The sequence below is a fragment of the Stenella coeruleoalba genome (genome assembly GCF_951394435.1).
Source record: "Stenella coeruleoalba genome assembly, chromosome: 2".
NCBI classification, from domain to species: Eukaryota; Metazoa; Chordata; class Mammalia; order Artiodactyla; family Delphinidae; genus Stenella; species Stenella coeruleoalba.
The window spans coordinates 141298166-141316543 of record NC_137147.1 but is presented as its reverse complement, the minus strand read 5'-3'; the positions used below and the strand labels follow the sequence as shown (position 1 = coordinate 141316543).

Here is an 18378-nt window from a genome sequence, read left to right as displayed (position 1 = left end):
GAAGGGGAGATAAAAATGCCACCCAAGGTCCACCTTATGGAATTGCCCCTCCCTCATCACGGTCCCCTCCTGCCCTGTACACAGGCATAAGGAAGCACCTACAACACTGTCACACGCTGATTCACCTGCCTATCTACTAGACCCTATGTTCCTTAAGGACAAGGGCTGCCTCTTTCTGCCTTGTCTCCCCAGGGTTTAGCCTAGGGCCTCCGCTCTGGGAGTTCCCACAGTGAGATACAGTGCTGGCCTTTGAAGCCATCAGCCAATCAACTTCCAAACTGCATGGCAAGTCACTGTTTCTTGGTGGTCCTCTTGGACTCTGTGGCTGTGACTGATGTTGGGAGACATTTAGAGCTCAGAGCAAACGCAGAGAGGTCTGTCCTGCTAATCTTTGTTTGCTGAGCAAATGTTATCGACTCATGAAAGAGAGTTGCTCATTTCAACAGCAGACCTGCCTGTGTGGGTTATGCTCTCCCCAGAGAAGCCTCGAAGCTGCATCGGATACCTGTCATCTCCCGTGATCTGGACCATCCAGGGCTCCTGCTTCCCAGTCATGGCTGTGACCCAGAGATGGGAGACACGCAATACAGAAATGAGGGGAAACCTCAGTGATTTCCTTTGGCGGCAGCAAGAGCAGGGAAAAAACAATCCACGCCACGCATCCTGCTGCCAATTATTTAAAGAAAGCTTGGCTCCAACTGAGTTCCTCCCTGCCGGTAATTCTTCGGCTGATGAGGCAATACGTGTCATCTGCATTCCTTACACTCCAAGAATCAACTCGGCTCATTGGGTTATTAGTAGGACACATGCGCCCACCCAGAACCAGCACCCAAGGGAATCAACGAGCACAGTCAGGGCCCAGCACCATTCGCAGAGCCTGAGTCCTGCCAGATGACTCCCTGCACCCGCTCTGGCCTCCGGGTGTCCTCCTCTGCTCATCCCAGCTGGAAGGGACCTGCGCCTTCTCTGAGCTTTCAGCCTAACGTCGTGGTCCCAAGCACCCAGCCTTGGAGTTCCTGGGCTGGTTGTACCATCACAACTACTAGACTGAAGGCACCTGTGTGGGCGGGAACTTGCAATCCATTTATAAATCCTCAACAGAGCCTGGCTTAGCAATTGTCCTCCATGCATAAAGGAAATTCTGCTCTTCTGAGTCAAAAAGAGGCCATGAGTCAAGGTTGACCCACACAAGAACCCTCCAGTCTCTGATTTTTCTTATTCAGGACTTGGCTCAAACGTCCCCTCCTCAGGGAGGCCTCCCGGCCCACCCCACCTCCCTCACTCTAACTCACTGCTGTTTTATTTTCCTCATACCAACATCTGGAATTACTGTATTTATTTCTGAGCTTGTTCACCATCTCCCTCTCTAGAAGGTAAGCTCTATGAAGGCACATACTGTCTCGTTTACCACTGTCTCTCCAGCACCGAGAACAGGCACACAGTAGCAGGCATCCAACACAAATGTGTTATATCAGTGAACTGTACTAAGTGAGTGAGTGAGTGAGGGGTGAATGTGATCAGTGCCCGTTAAGTCCGCCCCCTGCTGGCTCTTGGGAGAATTGTTGGACGGTGTTCACCTCTGAGCTACTCCCTGGGCAGCCTTTTCAAGCCAACGCAGGGCTTAGACAACTTGTCCTTAGACCCTGGGGCAAGCTGTAGAGCCAGGGCCCGGGAAGGTCTCCCTCTTGCCCCAGCAGTAGGATTAGGACCTAATCTTCCTGACCTGCCGTCGCCCCGCCAACTCCAGCTCCTCTGTCTCTCCCCTGTCCTATCAGCCCTTGGATTTAAGGTGGCGACTTTTCCAAGGGAACAGCAAAACTTTAATAAGAAATCGGCCAGGGCTGATGGATGACACAAAGTTGGCACCAGCCTCAAGGTTGGAGGGAGTTATCTTAAACTATTCAGAGTTACTAGGAGGGGAGCAAGTCTGAGGAAGATTTAGGGACTTGCCTCCTGGCAAGACATGTGGACACGTCTCCAAGCCATCAAAGACAGACACTTCCTGTGCAGTCCACCAGAGATGGATAGTGAGGCCTCTGGCGTGAGAAATTTATTGAGAGCTGGTCAAATAAATTTGAAGTCTGGGATCTCAGCAGAACCTTATCCCCCTCTTCCCTGCTAGGGCCCTCGTCGGAGGATGGGCAATGCAGTGGGCTGGGCCTGAGCAGCAGCGCCTTTCCGTAGCAGGCAAGCTGTCTCCAGTTTCCTGCAGCCTCCAGGACCCTGGCCCTCCTCAGCCCCCATGATGAATTAGACCCACCTCTCCACTCCATGTGTCTACTTCCTGCTGGGCGCTGCCATCAGGGATGCATTTTGCCATTTGAGCTGCAGCACACCTGTTCAGAGGCCTGAGCTGCCCTGTCACCTCTTCTTTCTCATGCAGACCCACAGCTTTCTGGAACTCCAGGTTCCTTTCCTTTCCTGAATGTGTCGCCACTCAATCCCTGTCTATCCTTCAAGGTCTATCTCAGTCTTCACCTCCTCCAGGGAGACCTCCCTGATTCCCCAGGAAGACACAGGCTTTAACCTTTGGGCCCCATTTTGTGGCATGTGTGTTAACCTCGTCTTTATGGCCGAGATGGGAGGGCAGCCTATGCCCTTGCCGACCCCCACATTTTCGCTTGTAATATCCACCCCGCCTTCCTGCCTATTCCACACCTCACACCTGGCAATGTCAGACCTACAAGGAGGTGTTCCATAAACATTTAGTGAACCAAATGGAATGAAATGAGCAAGTAAGTTTAACATGAACACATTTTTTTCTTCATATGAACTTGGGTGCTGGACAGGTGGAGAAGCCTTTTGTTTTGCATGTGGAATATTTCAAGCATATTTTAAAATGCAGAGAAAATTAAAACAGTATATTCATCAGCCAAATCTTAATTTCACCCATTTTGGCTGCAGATATTTTTATTTCAGAATAAAACACTACACAGCTGAGACGCCTCACGCATCACTCCCTATATCCCTTTCGCCTCCCTCCCTGGGCGTAGCCTGACTTTGGTATTTATCACGGACATGTCTGTTTTAATGCTTTTACTACATCTGAAAGTACCCATCAATATCATATTCATTATTTTGCATGTTTTAAAACTTTATATAAATTATATCATATGGTATGTATGTAGCCCTCCGCAACGTGCCTTTTTCACTCACTATTATATATTTGAGAGTCATCTGACTGGACATGTATAGCACTAGTTTGTTCCTTTTAACTGCTATGGAGATCCCATTGTCTAAATATATTAGAGTTTATTCATTTCCCTCTTGAGGGACCTCTAGGTTACTTGCAGTTTTTCATCATTACGAACAATGATGTACGGATGCACATGTTGGAGAGGTTCTCTGGAGTAGAGTTTTTCAAATCGTAGGTTGTAACCCAGAAGAAAGTCATGAAGTCAATACAAAGGGTCACAACTACCATTTTAACAAGTGAAATAGAAGGGATTTAAAAATATCAGTGTGTGCGTGTGTATGTGCTGGGACACAATAGGTTGTGGTGGAAAACAATGCTTGAGAAACGTGGTAGGATGGGGTGGGCTTTAGCTTTATTTAAAATTACCACATTGTTCCCTGAAATGGTACTGCCAGTTCACACAGTCACCAGCGACATAGGTGTCCACGTTTGCGTGTATCCCTACTAACACTTGGTATTATCAAAAATTGATTTTCCCCAACGTGTTGGGTGTGACAAGGCAGCATCTTTTAATTTGCATTTCCTTGATTACCAGTGAGGTGAACATCTTTTCATATATTTATTGCCCATCACAATAGCCTTCTCCTGTGAAGTGCACGTTTATGTTATTGCCAGTGTTTGAATGGTTGTTCTTACTGATTTGTAGGATTAAAAAAAAAAATTCTGGATACTAATCCTTTATGGATTACATGTACTGTGAATGTCTTCTCCCAGGCTATACCTTGCCTCTTCACTTTGTTTTGCCAGCGCTGATATCCTGATTCACAAAGAGGCAAAAGGGAACCCATATGAGAGAGGGCAACTCTAGGGCAGGGTGAAAGCTTGGGTCTTTCTGCATCTCCAGAGCCCTGAATAAAGCAGGCCCCTAATAAATGATTGATGACCGTAATATAACTGACTAGATAATTCTATCAGATTCATCTAGCACAGTGCTGGGCTTACAACAAAGGCTCTATGGAGACTTAGTGAATTGAGTCATGGTTTTGCTAATACTATAAGAAAAGTCTCACTGTCCAGGCAGAGAAATCAGAAAGAGGGCATCTTCACCGCAAAAAGAGCGTTGGCTTTATGGAAGCATTTCCCGTGGATGCCTATAAAGTATGAGATGATTTAACTCAGAATTCAATTTATGCCCAGTGTTCCAGGAAGCAAACTTGGGTCTCCATCAGGTGACCCCAAGCATCTTGACTCCTGTCACCCCTGTGAGCTCACAATGGCACAGTGATTCTTCATATTTTACAGACGGAACCATAAAAAGTAAATGTCTTACCCAGGCCAGTGAATGCAGGGGCCAGGGCAGAGCTGGATCCCACATCCCCTGACCTCCACCCGATAAAAGGTTGGGACCCAGAGCATGGGTATTTTGAAGCCAGAAGATCCTTAAACTCTCAAACGTAGGGGAATAATCTGGACCATCTTGGGAAAGAACTTATTACCTAACTCAAGCCGGTTGTAACTCCAAATATCTATCTATCTATCTATCTATCTATCTATCTATCTATCTATCTATCTATCTCACTGAGATACATGAGAAGAGATGAAGGACAAAAATAATATTCAGAAGGACCTCTGAAGAGAAACAGGAATGACAGCTTGCATCACTCAAAGGTTCACTTGCCTGGGCTGGGAGCTCCTTGGGGCAGAGGCAAGGTCTTACTCATCTCCACACACCCAGGACCTAGAACTGTGTCGAGCACATGGAAGGGGCTCAAGAATTATCTGCTGAATGAATGGGTAGATGCATAGGTGGATGAATGAATAAATGGATGCATGTGTAGATGGGCAGATGGATGGAGGAATGGATGAAGGGCTGAATAGATGGACAGATGGAATGATGGATAGACAGATGGACAAATTGATGCATGGTTGGAGAGAGGCATGAATAGATGGATGGAAAGATGGATACTCCTCAACTGAAAGAAGCCCTAGGGGAGAGTCTGGTCTTAATAAAACCCTTCAAGTAGGCAGCCGAACCTACAAATCCTATCTTGGTGCTAAGAGCTGTTCACAAGGAAAAACGAGTGGCATTAACTGCAAGAAACAATTGCTTCTAATTGGGCTGAATTATTCTGGCCATATAGTAGACATATTTTTATAACTTTATTAATTATTCAGTTTGAGGCCTATTACCCAGGCTGCCAGAACGGACTTTTCTTATTAGAGGGTGACAGATTCCCCAGTTCTGCCACAGCCTTTGCTGCTGCAGCACTTTTGGGAAGTTGCCGCCTGCCTTGGGGCCCCACTGAGGCCTGGAGGATGGGAGGGCAAGGCTGCCCCTGAGAAGCAGGCTGGGAGTCAGAGGTCCTGGGAGCCAGTAAGGCTGTTCTAGGTGCTTCTGCTGGACATCCCACTGGCTATCACATCTGCCTCCCCTGCTCTGGCCAGGAAGGCAGAGGGTATCAATATATCCAACCTGGCCTCTGTGGGTCAGCCCCTGCCCAGATCCATTTACCAACTCTTAGTCACGGCGTTCTCTCCCCTGCCCCGTCCCCCCATCCAATCTGCTTCCATGCAATGCCTAGATAGCCTGCTTCAGTTGCCTCAAGGCAGGGACAGGGGAAGGAGAGCATGGCCCAGCTGGCCTGGAGAGACTAGCCAGGACTGGAGGGGCAGGTCAGAGCCTCCAGCATGCCCTCTGTTCCCTTACCAGACCTGGTCACAGGTTAGTTAAGAAAGAGTTTCAAAGTTGCTCCATCACTCCACAATGAAGACTCAGTTGATGCAAAATGAGCCTTCAGGGGCTCCCCATGGCCCATGGACTCACGTCCAAGCTCATGGGGCTGCTGGTAAGGGCACCACACCACCTGGCCTGGCCTCCAGGTGCAGCCTGGCTCCCACTCTCCGCACTAGGCACCCTCTGCTTTAGCCACACGGACCTGCTCACTGTCCAGTACCCTTGCTTCTGGGGGTCTGTGCCTGGAATGCCCTCTCTTTCCATACTGGACTATTGAAACTTCAAATCTCATCCTTCTTTGAGCTCTGGTTCCACGGCCTTCTTGGCATTTTCCCCACTTTTCCAGCTAGCTGTGAGCTCTGCTTCCTCTGAAGGACCAATCCAACTCCTGGTCTCCCATTGCAATCCTTGGGGGCATGTACCTGGGCAACACGGATAGGTGAGAAGATTTGGAAGATCAAGGGACATGGCTTTGAATTCTCCCAAACATCCAACCCAGAGCCCCACTCTTCCTTGGTCCAAGTACCTCCACTAGAGCATCATCTAAAAGAACGAAAACATGACAAAATGGGAGAGCAAATCCACTGGATCCCACTCAGCACGGTGCTGAGTACCCACCAGTAACTGCGGTGTGCAGGGCCCCGGCGTCACGGTGACAAGGAAGACCTGGACCCTGCCACAGAGAGGTCTCAGGGGCTGGGGGCTGGGAGGATAGCAAACACGCAATAAACAATAAACGTCTAGGGTGGCGCGGACCACACTGGCCATACGTATGCAGTCAAGTACATATACTTCCTGTGGGAATCAGGAAGTGCTATAGCAGAGGCGGCATCTGAACTGGGCTTTGAAGGCAGAAGGGCGGTGGGTCAGTGGATAAAGGAAAGCTGAGAGAGGGGAAGGGGGAAGGGAGGTGGGGGAGATAAGGCTGAAAGCTTGTCAGGCATCAGACCCAGAGGGGCCCTGAGGCCTGGCCAAGGAGTTGGGCACTTCCTGGCAGGCAGAGGGGAGCAAGGAAGTGACATGGCCTGGGTCTGCATTTTAGCTGCCTCCCCACCTCCGAAGTGTGGGAGGGACTGGAGAGGGTAGGCAGAGAGTCCTGGAAAGAAGTGCTAACCAGAGTCGTGAGTGTGGTCTCCAGAGAATGACTGCCTGGGTTTGAATCCTGGCTCTGCCACTTACTCGCTGTGTGCCTCTGGGCCAGGTACTTAACCTCCCTGAGCCTCAGTTTCCTCATCGGAAAGATGGAAATAGTAATAATAAATAATAATGCATAGGACGGTGTGTGTAGTAAGTGCCGGATAGAAGTTAGGAGAGAATCTAAGCAGGAGCACAGCCCAGACCTCTCTCCCGTTCAGCCTCAAAAGCCATCTCCTCCACAGCTCTGAATTCCGGTAGAAATATGCCCGAGCGAAGAGAGCACACACTCAGGGGCAGCTGGGTGACCTCAGAGAATGGCTAACCCTCTCTGGACCTTGGCTTCCTCCATCACAAAACAGGGGTCATAACCCACTTCACGGGGTGGAGGATGAAATGAGGTCATCGTGTCCATCCCCAGCGTGGTACCCGGCACACAGCAGTTCTGGGCTGACTGGGAGGAACTTGAAGTCCTTGGGGGCAGGGGTCTCAGAGAGCGGGACCTGCCATCAGCCGGCCCTCTGGCTCCAAAGAAGATGCACCCCCCTCCCTGTCAGAGTTCCAGGCCGGTCCTCCAGGTTGGTGGGCGAGGCTGGGAGCAGTCTGTGCTTCCCTTCCCCCCAGGAACTGTGTTTCCCATGGAGACCCAGCCCACATGCCCAGCCTGGAAGCGCAGGCCGTGCGTGTACGCGTGCACGTGCGTGTGTATCACGGGGAGTGTTGCACAGCGTCCTTTTCATGCCCAAGCGGGGTCCGGAGGGGCGGCAGCGCTGCCTGCCAGGACCGCACGATGGTGCCAGCTTGGCTGCTGCCCTCTGTTCTGCTTTTGTCACATTCTAGGCAGGTTCTCCCATCCTCCTCCCTCTCCCAGTCCTTGAGACTCACTGCATGTCATTTATTTATTCATTTTGTTCTCAGGGAGCCAGATGGCCAGAGCTGGGTTGGGCAGAATGTACCTCCCTCCTCCCCTGCTACGACAGCGCCCCCTGAACACGCAGCTCACACACCGACTCTAGGCTATCCAGTCTCTGGCTTTTTCAGGTACAATAAAGGCCACGTGTGCCAGGGCTTTGCCTGACCCCTGACCCTGCTCAGATGGGACTGGTCCCATTATCTCCCCTGGTCCGACAGGCAGATGGAGAAAGGGTGACATCCTGAGAGGCTGCCCTCTCTCAAGCAGTGGGAGAAGCAGTGGCCCCATGCCCCCTTCTGCCCCATGACCTGCCTCCCTTGGACTTGGGAAGGGGGCTCTCAGCAGGTCTCCCCTCCTTTCCTGGTGGGCGTCACGAGAGAACGCCCCGGTCCAAGGGTGGAAGGAAGGTGGTCTGGGGTCTCCACCGCTGCCCCCTGCCCAGCCTCATCCTCACATTGGTCCGGGCCCCCGTGAGGGCAGGGCACCCCCGGCATCTGCTCCCTCTCATTTCCCATTTCTCCTGGGAGGCACTTTTGGAAGAAACAAACTCTGGAAGGGGGGGAAACAAAACTCTTCACCGGCTTCCAGAGCATAGCCAAGGCTGGGACATCTCAACAAGAGGGAGGCAGGGGGTCGGGGGAGGCGACAGTCGAGGACAGAGAGATAGAGAGGCCGGCAGATCTACCTTGTTGCTGCCCTTCCCCTGCAGCCCCCAGCCCCCAGGACACGGGATGGGGCTGGGTTTACGTCTCTTAACCCTCTTCAAGGTCTCTTTCAGCCTCTATCACAGGCTGCTCACAACTGAGTTGGCGCTCACACTTCCCACCTTCCCCCCTACCCCAGCACGGCCTGTGGAAAGAGTCTGACGGACCCAGCTCTGATGCTCACTAGCTGTGGCACCGTGGGCCATCACTTAACCTCTCTGTGCCTCAGTTTCTTCCTCTAAAATGGGTAGAACACACATTTGGTTCCTTCCTTCTTCCCATGATGGCTTTCCTGAGCCAGCCAGGTCCCCCTCCCATCAAAGCCAGAGCCTTCTCTCTACCGACACCTTCTCCTCCCTCTTATCTGTACTGGTGGCTCTGGCTTCTGTTCGAAGGTCCCCAAGGATGGGGGCCATGCCCTCCTCATTCCTAATACCCCCCTTCAGCCCTGGACCCCCAGCAGCGTGGGCCTCTGCACAGTGCTCAATAAATGCACCTTAAATGGAACTCAAGGGACAGAGAACGCAGAGCCAGTGGAACGGCTAGCCCTGGCTACTGAATACTTTTTTGTTCAAAATTAGAATTCTGGGGTGAAGAGCAGCTCCTCTTCCGCACAGACCTGGAAAAAGCATTTGCTGCCGTGTCCACAGCCCCCTCGCGTCCCCGTCACGGTGACTGTGCCCCAGCGTGCGCGCTGACACAGAGCCCCCCATCCCGCGGAGGCACACCAGATGCCGGCAGGAGGCAGCCCAGGTGGTTCTGCGAGGGCCGCGGGCTGGGCAGATCAGCATGCGAGGAACAGCAAGTGCGATTGCTTTGTGGCGATTCATCTGAAGTTGCTTTAACCCTGACAGCCGCCTTGGCGTAGTGAGCCAACCACGAGTGAGCTGCGGCTTCCGGGTTGGCAGGATGCCCCTCTGCGCCTCCTCCCAGATGAGGCAGCCAAGGCTCCCCAGGCGTCCCCAGCTTGGGGAGGCAAGGGTGTGAGTCACTGTCCCCACCCATGGCTGTCCCGCCCCACCCCTTTTTCAGGTCCTGGAAAGAAGAGAGAATCACAGGAGGGCTGTGCGTGGGAGGGAGTGGGGTGGTGGGGAGAGCAGACTCCCTCCCCCAGAGGTCACCGTCAGGAAGGTCACGAGGGCCCTTGATTAAGTGAGATGATGCTGGATTTTAGCTTTCCGGAAACATGGCATCGTGGGATTTTAGACCTGGAATATCCATGCTGACCTTCCCATTTTAGAGATGAGAAACCTGAGGCTCAGAGAGAGGGAAGGACTTAGCTAGGGTCACCCAGGCAGAGGTGGGACCCGAAGCTGGCTTCATCCCTTCAGAGGCAGCATGGAGCTGCGGGAAGAACACAAGTGCTGGGTTCTGATCCCAGAGCTGATGCTTGTTAGCTGAGTGAATAGCAGGAGTTACTCTACTTCCCTGAGCTTCGATTTCTTCATTTGAGAAATGGAGGTAACACACGCGGCAGGCTGCTGGCAGAGTAAATGGATCATCTGTGTGAAGCATCTGTACACGGCAGGAGCAGGAATCTGTATTCACCTTCCTCCTCAGACCGTGTGGCCCCCTCTCGTTCCTCTCTGACCCTCTCTCGTAAGCTCTCCTTACTCAGGCTCGGTCTCCGTGCTCTCTTGCTGGGAAGGAGCCCCAAAGTCTTGGCAATGGCCCTTCCCAGCAGACCAGTGTGGCCAAGTCCACTGACTCCCCACCCGGCCTTGCCCATCTCCTTTTGGACCCCTTCATCTGCTCCAGGACAGAGGCAGGAGCCCTGGCCCACACCCTATACCTCTGCTTTGCCCCTACGTCCTTTGCCTCCAGACTGTCACGTCTCCATGTTTGTCGGTGAGAAGTGTGCCCAGGGATCCCTGAGAACGGGACCCTCCCCCTAATGTACTTTTAAGCCAGGCAGACGGCAGGGTTGACCCCTCTTGAAATCACTGACCTCAGTGCCCTGGCCTGACCTGGAGTCATGAGTCTGGCCTTTGAACCTGGGCAGAGGATTCAGGAGGGTCCGAATCTTTAGGTCACCTGCACCGAGGCTGTCGAATAACTTGACCCATTTGCTTTGGTGTAATGAGACCCATCTGCCCCTAAGACAACTCCAGCCTTTAACTCCCAGAGCAGCTGGCAGGAGACAAAAGGCAATCAGGACACCCAGGATGAAGTTACAGCTCTGCCACTACCTCCCTGGGTAACCTCAGGCAAGTAGTTTCCCTTCTCTAGGCCTCAGTTTGCCCATCTATAAAATGGAAGAAGTAGATCAGACAATTTCTGAGGTTCCTCCCAGCTCCTGCTTCAAGGGTTTCAAGTTAAATCATGAGCACTCCATGACCAGAAATTAGGTCCTGGGATCCAGACTATACTTCCTAGCACTCCATTCCAGGACTATGTGGACATATGCTTTCATATATGTGAAGAGAGCCGCAGGAAAACAGGATGCCCAAGCCCCAGCAATATGGGGGTCATATGACTCCCAGCCTGGTAGGACAGCACTGAGCATTGCGGAAAGACGCAGAGACCCTGAGAGCCCCCAGGACGAGGTATTGTGGGCTGGATCAGAGCTCTTATGCCATTCCAGAGCCTAGGAGCATAGAGGTTGACTCTGGGGGTATTGCAGACAGCCCAGCGCTCTGGAAGGAAGAGTCCCCAAGAATGCGGTAGGAAAAGGGCTTGAAACGCTGATCCCTCTATAAACCGTCTTGCAAACAGTCATCAGCCCTGAGAGATGTAAATCAGGTTACGGTCTTTCTGCCTTTCCCACTGCTTCTCAATATTCACACCTAAAATAACCCTGTCTCCAGGGATGCCTAGCAGCGTAGCCCCAAAAGGTCCACCAAAGGCTCATGTGATCACATTTTTTGTTTTTTTTTAAATAAATGCCAATTCTGCACTCAATTCTATAACAAGTCTGTATTTGTTTGTTTCTATAAATTTATTTATTTTTGGCTGTGTTGGGTCTTCGTTGCGGCGTGCGGGCTTTCTCTAGTTGCGGCGAGTGGGGTCTACACTTCGTTGCGGTGTGCGGGCTTCTCATTGCGGTGCCTCTTCTTGCTGTGGAGCACAGGCTCTAGGTGCGCAGGCTCCAGTAGTTGTAGCACGCGGGCTCAGTAGGTGTGGCTCGCGGGTTCTAGAGTGCAGGCTCAGTAGTTGTGGCGCACGGGCTTAGTTGCTCCGCGGCATGTGGGATCTTCCCGGACCAGGGCTCGAACCCGTGTCCCCGGCATTGGCAGGCGGATTCTTAATCACTGCACCACCAGGGAAGCCCTCTGTATTTGTTTTAATCTAAGGAGCAAAGTTTAAATCACTTCTCAGGTAACTAACGTGCCATTACATGGTGCAAAATTTTAACTCTATAGCTTCAGGAATCATTAGCAAAAGTCTTTCCAACAAATGGTGCTGGGAAAACTTGATATCCACATGCAGAAAACTGAAGTTGGACTCCTACCTTATACCATATGCAAAAATTAACTCAAAATGGATCAAAAACCAATTCCATGAGCTAAAACTATAGACAAAAACATAGGGGGAAAGCTTCATGACACTGGATTTGGCAATAATTTCTTGGATATGACACCAAAGGCACAGGCAACAAAAAACAGATAAACGGGACTTCATCAAAATTTAAAAGTTTTGTGCAACAAAGGACACTTAACGGGCTTCCCTGGTGGCGCAGTGGTTGAGAGTCCGCCTGCCGATTCAGGGGACATGGGTTCGAGCCCTGGTCTGGGAAGATCCCACATGCCGTGGAGTGACTGGACCCGTGAGCCATGGCCGCTGAGCCTGCGCATCCAGAGCCTGTGCTCCGCAACGGGAGGGGCCACAACAGTGAGAGGCCCGCGTATCGCGAAAAAAAAAAAAAAAAGGACACTTAGAGTGAAAAGGCAACCCACTGTATGGGAGAAAATGTTTTCAAATCACATATCTGATAAGGGATTAACATCCAGAAAATATAAAGAACACCTACAATTCAGCAACAACAACAAGTCAGCCCAGTTGGAAAAAAATGGACAGATGACTCGAATGGACATTTCTCCAAAGGAGATACACAAATGGCCACTAAAGCACATGAAAGGAGACTCAACATCACTAATGATCAGGGAAACGCAAACCAAAACCACAATGAGATGCCACTTCACACCCATTAGGATGACAATTATAAAAACTAAAAATAGAAATTAACAAGCGTTGACAAGGATGAAGAGAAGTTAGAACGCTGTGCCTTGCTGATGGGAATGTAAAATGATGGGGACTCTGTGGAAAACGGTATGGTGATTCCTCAAAAAGTTAAACATAGAATTACCACATGCTCCAGAAATCCACTTCTGGATATACATGCAAAAGAAGTGAAAGTGGGAGTTTGAAGAGATATTTGTACACCCATGTTCATAGCAGCATTATTCACAGTAGTCAAGGTAGAAGCAACCCAAGTGTCCGTTGATGGGTGAATGGGTAAACAAAATATAGTATAATATGTACATACAATAGAATATTATTCAGCTTCAGAAAGCAAGGAAGTTCTGACACATGCCACAATATGGATGAAACTTGAAGACATTATAAGTGAAATAAGCCAGTCTCAAAAGGACGGATGTTGTATGATCCCTCTTATATGTGGTACCTAGAGTAGTCAAATTTTTAGAGACAGAAACTACAATGGTGGTTGCGGGAGTGGGGAATGGGGAGTTAGCGTTTAATGGGTATAGAGTTTCGGTTGGGGAAGATGAAAAAGCACTGGACATGGATGACAATGATGGTCGCCGCACAGCAATGTGAATGTCCTTACTGCCACAGAACTCTACACTTTAAATTTTCTGTTACGTATATTTTCTCACACACACACACACACACACACACACACACACACACACACCCCCCACAAATCTCTAGCAAACATATATCGTGGTTTGAAAAGGACTGACCTAGACGGTCCCTGGCTAGTTTAGGAGTATAAGCATATTTCTGAGCTGGTACATGTTTTATTTTAATCTGCAAGGATAGCTGAAAGCCAAGTCAGCCAGGGGTCTCACACATCATTCAACATAAGAACACATTTGACTGGGCAGAAGCTACCCTTGGTGGTGGCCCAACTTGGTTCCTGCTGCATTCATTACTCAGGCCTGCTCTGCAGCCCTGTCTCGTGCTGAGCATAAGGCCTGGAGGGCTGGGGTGTGGGTAGGGGGGACAGTTTCAACAAATAGTAAGAGGCTGTGGAGCGCACTTTTACTCTCCCGCACTCTGTTCGCATGGATAAAACCAGTTCAGTGGAATCTAAGAATGTGCGAGACTATGGAGAAATGGGAGGGATTCTCTGCATGTCTACCCCAGCCCTCGGGGGAGGCCTGAGACCAAAACCAAAATGCCATTCTACAGGCCAGAACCCAAACTGCAAATCACCATGGGAGGGAGGCAGAGGACCAGAGAAGCGGGACCCAAGAATACGTAATTAAATAATACAATGAAAGGCTGAAATTTCCAAGTTGATTCTTGGGTATCATTTAGAAAAGTTAACAGGGCATATTTAATTTAGGAATTGGCTCACGTCCTTCTCCTTAGAGCTGAAACCTCATAAATGAAATACACTGGACCACTGCCCAGTGTGGAAATAAAACTTATGAATAATGTTTCTATCTCAATCATTGTCAGTGCTTTACTATTCCTAATTACTTTAAAAAGCTAGATATTCAGTGTAGCAAAACTTTTTTTTCTTTTCATCTCCACTTGTGAGATTAGTGCAGTTTAATAAGAGTCACTCTGTCGTCTTTATTCCGTATAAACTGACAGTTCATCCTTTTACTCTTCATTATTATATAAGATGGAGGTTTATGACCAAGGATGCAGCCACTCCATTTCCCCATATTGGTCCATCTAATATCTTGGCATTATCCACGATAGCTGACGTGTCTACCCACCAGGCAAATCAGCATCACCTCACTTCCTTTATGGAGCAGAAAGAAATTCGTCCAGGCCTTCAAGAAATTAGGCTACGGGGTTATAAGTCTATAAAAGAATGAAAAGTTCCCCACCGCATCCTACTACTGGCTTTGTCCCCTTCGTGTCTATCAAAGTCATAAATCCCTTGGCAGCCACGAAGGGCAGGGCAGGGGCAGGCAGTAGGATGACGGATCTTTATAATCCTCCCCGCCACTTCCAGGAATTTATCCTAAGAAGAAACCGGGACACGTGGGCAAAGATCCATGCACGAGAAGAATCACTGCAGCATTTGTACACAGGACCACAATCCCTTTATTCACATGTCAACAACCCCAAAATCTCTAAAGAGTCCAAAGGAATTATTTTTTAATTTTCCAAAATTCATTTAGAGGCAAAATCTTTGTGGAACTGATGTGTGGTTAAATATCTTCTATATATCACTAGATGTGATCAGTTATATGTCACTTCAGAAATATTACTGTTTCATCCCAAGGTGCTGACCAAACCCCACTGGAGGCATATGTCATATATGATATCGTCACCATATACCTTCCCGAACTCTGAAAACATCTAAAGTTTGAAACCAACAGGCCACAAGGATCTTTGATCAAGGACGGTGGGCCTAATATAGTGAAAAATCAGAAACAGCCTAAAAGTCCATCAGCAAGAGACTGGTTAAACACTTTTAGGAACCCATAGAAGGAAACGAGTGTATGACATACAGTTGAATTAAAAAAACAAGTTACAGACTAGCACATACATTTGATCTAAATAATAAAAGTTGTGTCCAGATCTAACTCTAAGAACAAACGTGCAGAGAAATAAGGAAAGGCAAGCACTCAAATGCCAGAATTGGTTATCGCTGGGTGTGTGGGTTTAACTTTTTGTCTATACTTCTGGTGCAGTTTGAACTTCCTTTTTAACATGAACAGGTACGCTTTTAGAGTCAGAAGAAAACACCAACAAGAATGATGCTTTTGACTCAACAAAAATCAAAGCTTCCCTGCAAGGATGTCACATGTCTAGACATGCAAATGACAGATCCCATTCAGAAATCTCCAGAGATACATATTGTGCTCATCAGGATACCCGTCTCCGTGGACACAGGCCCCACAGAGCACACACAGGCAGACAGGGGTCCAACGGCACAATAGCAAACAGGGTCAAATTGCTTGGAGTAAACATAATCACAATTTGTGTCCCATGGCTGATTCATCTGTCTCCATGACAATATCCCAGGGCCACATCTTTCAATCAGATCCTTCCTCCCCCTGTGAGCAACTAGGTTTTCTCATCAAAGAGCTACTTCAACCTCAGGTTGTATTAACAGAGGTTGAGCATCCAGAAGGAAGCAGAGCATAATAATTATGTGTTCAGGCTTAGGACCTAGGTTTTCATTTGATCAACAGTCCCAGTTTCATCATTTACTAGCGGTGGGCCTTTGGGAAGTTCTTTAACCCCTCTGTGCTTCAACTTTCTCATCTGTAAAATGGGGCTAATTCCCACATCACAGGGCTGTTGTGAAGAGTAAACGAGAAGATGAATAAAGTGCTAGTGCACAGGAAAATTCAATAGAGAGTATTTAGCTCTATTGTAATTTTTCCATACAAGCCTGCATCTGTGGTCAGATCTAGGAATGATCGTTTAAAAGGAACAAAGGCCATAGCCAGTGGAGAGAAACTAGATGGAGAAGGCAGTTCAGACCATGTCATGTGAGAAACAAAGGAGCTTGGAGAATAAAAATTGAGTTGGGGGGAAGTGACCATTGTCTTCTAATACCTGAAGGCCTGACCCACGGAAGGGGACTCTGGTTTCTTCTGTGCGGTCTCAATGGCTATTATCAACTGCTCTAAGATGACCTTCTTTCCACACACAGTCTGTGGCCTTGTTCACTGAGCTCCTTGGGAGAAAGTTCAGACATGGCAAGGAGGGCCATAGAGATCCATGACCCAACCCTGGCCTTAAGCTAGAGACAGATGATTTTGAGAATGAGAATCTATGAATCCCCTTCATTCAATGCTGCCATCTCTCGAAAGAGGGTTGGAACTTATCTTTTAGGACTTTCTGAGGGTTTAGTAGTACATGCCCTTGAGTAGAGGCAGAGCTGGTGATTCTTCAACCCATGAGGGTGGATTTATTGAAGAAACACTGTGGGTTGCTCGGCACCAAGTCTGATGACTGAATTGGGAGTGGAAATTGGGCAGCCCGGTTTTATACTGTAAAGTTACAAGGCTACGTGCTTGGTAAACACACTCCAGGGGCAAGATTTACTCTAAACTCTCTACTCCCATTGATCAAGGGCCGCCTCCCTTCCACTTCTTTCACTAGACCGGAAGGGAACCCTTTCAGACTCTGTCTGAAAAACCCTCCAGGCCCCCCAATCATCACAGTCTAGAAACAGTGAGCACCAAACACACTTGCACTGGTTGGTGGTTTATATGCACTCAGGACTCCTGGGACTCAGGCTGTATTTCAACCTCCAACAGACTGAGCTTGACATGATATCCTGGCAACAGCAAGCAGACCTGTCCCAGCAAGGTTCACAGAATCCAAGTTAGATAGTTCCCCATCAAAGATTCATTGTAGGCAAAGTTACACAAAACGAAACACAGACAAGGCAGGGAAAAGCTCTCAAACATCTCGGCCAGCATGTCTCCTGGAGTTCACAGAAAGACTGCTTGAACACATTCCTTTCACTCACGTGTTCCTCAGGTGTACTTTTCATTGTCTGGAGGAGTCCCTGCCCTGTTGCTCAGCGTGACTTACCTCAAAGCAGGGAAACAGGTGGAAGGAGGAGGCTACCACAGTCACTGGAGGTCCCAACACATCGGAGAGAGTCTCTGGAGCACCCCAAACAGATCCTGGTCTCCCCAAGCCAGGTAACCACCCAGGCCCAAACAAAACCATATCCAATAGCTTGCTTTGGCTGGTGTGTTCCCATGTACTGGGTAGACAAAGAGGGTCCAGTCAAGGCCTTTGGAAAAAAAGGACCATAACTAGACGTTTCCACCCCAGCAGAGACTGGAAAAGGGCAAGATCACCACACTGGGCCAATGTGGACCCACCATTCCTTCTCCATGTTGTTACGACCATTGCAGTCACTATGGGACAGGGAACAGGGAGGTGGCTCCCAAACATGGGTCAATGATGGGGGTTAGACCCCTACTGGATCAGCTCAGCTATGTTACCTACTCAAGTCACACACAAAAAGATACAATCCCAGCTCAAAGCGGGAAGAAAATTGGGCTTTAACATTAATCAAGATCCCCTTGGAAACCTAATAAGACCATGACATTAACCAACCACTGATTGCAAAATGTGCCACTGGAAAGAGGCTCATCTGTGAGTTTTTAAGGGAAATGAGTCAAAGGAGAAGGATTTGCCTTCAGCTGGGCTCCTGGCAGAGAATTCCCCGAGGAGCTGCCGGTGTACCCTGCCCACTCGGCGGCCAGCCCCACAGGAGAGATGATGCCTGTGCTGCTATGAGTCACTCTGTCCGTCCCAAGAACATCTGCCTCACTCGTGCTCACCAGAGAGCCTTCCCCAGGGAATGTGAACAGTCTACCCAGAGAGATGTAAGAACACAGCGGTCAGCCTTACAAGCATCCCATTCTCCTACCTTTGGGGACACAGAGGCATCCCAGTACCCATCAGTCTCATAAATAAGTCCCCTGAGCCTCTGTGAGCACCCACTGAGCCTTTGCACCGGCAAAGCTGAAGACCAGGCCTTGACCACAGTGACCTCCTGGGTCTGTGCCCCTAGGTGGCATCTCAATTTCACTTCAAGCCTCAAAGACCTTATCCGGAGCTGTTTCATCAA

General features: G+C 49.3%; 1 protein-coding gene across 6 annotated transcripts in view; it reads right to left on the bottom strand.

Annotated features, from left to right (window-relative positions):
- The window catches only part of MEGF11 (multiple EGF like domains 11), a gene marked incomplete at its 5' end in the record, with an annotated part of 378890 nt that overhangs the window by 163614 nt on the left and 196898 nt on the right, over nucleotides 1-18378 (bottom strand). The gene's annotated exons all lie outside the window — the stretch shown is intronic.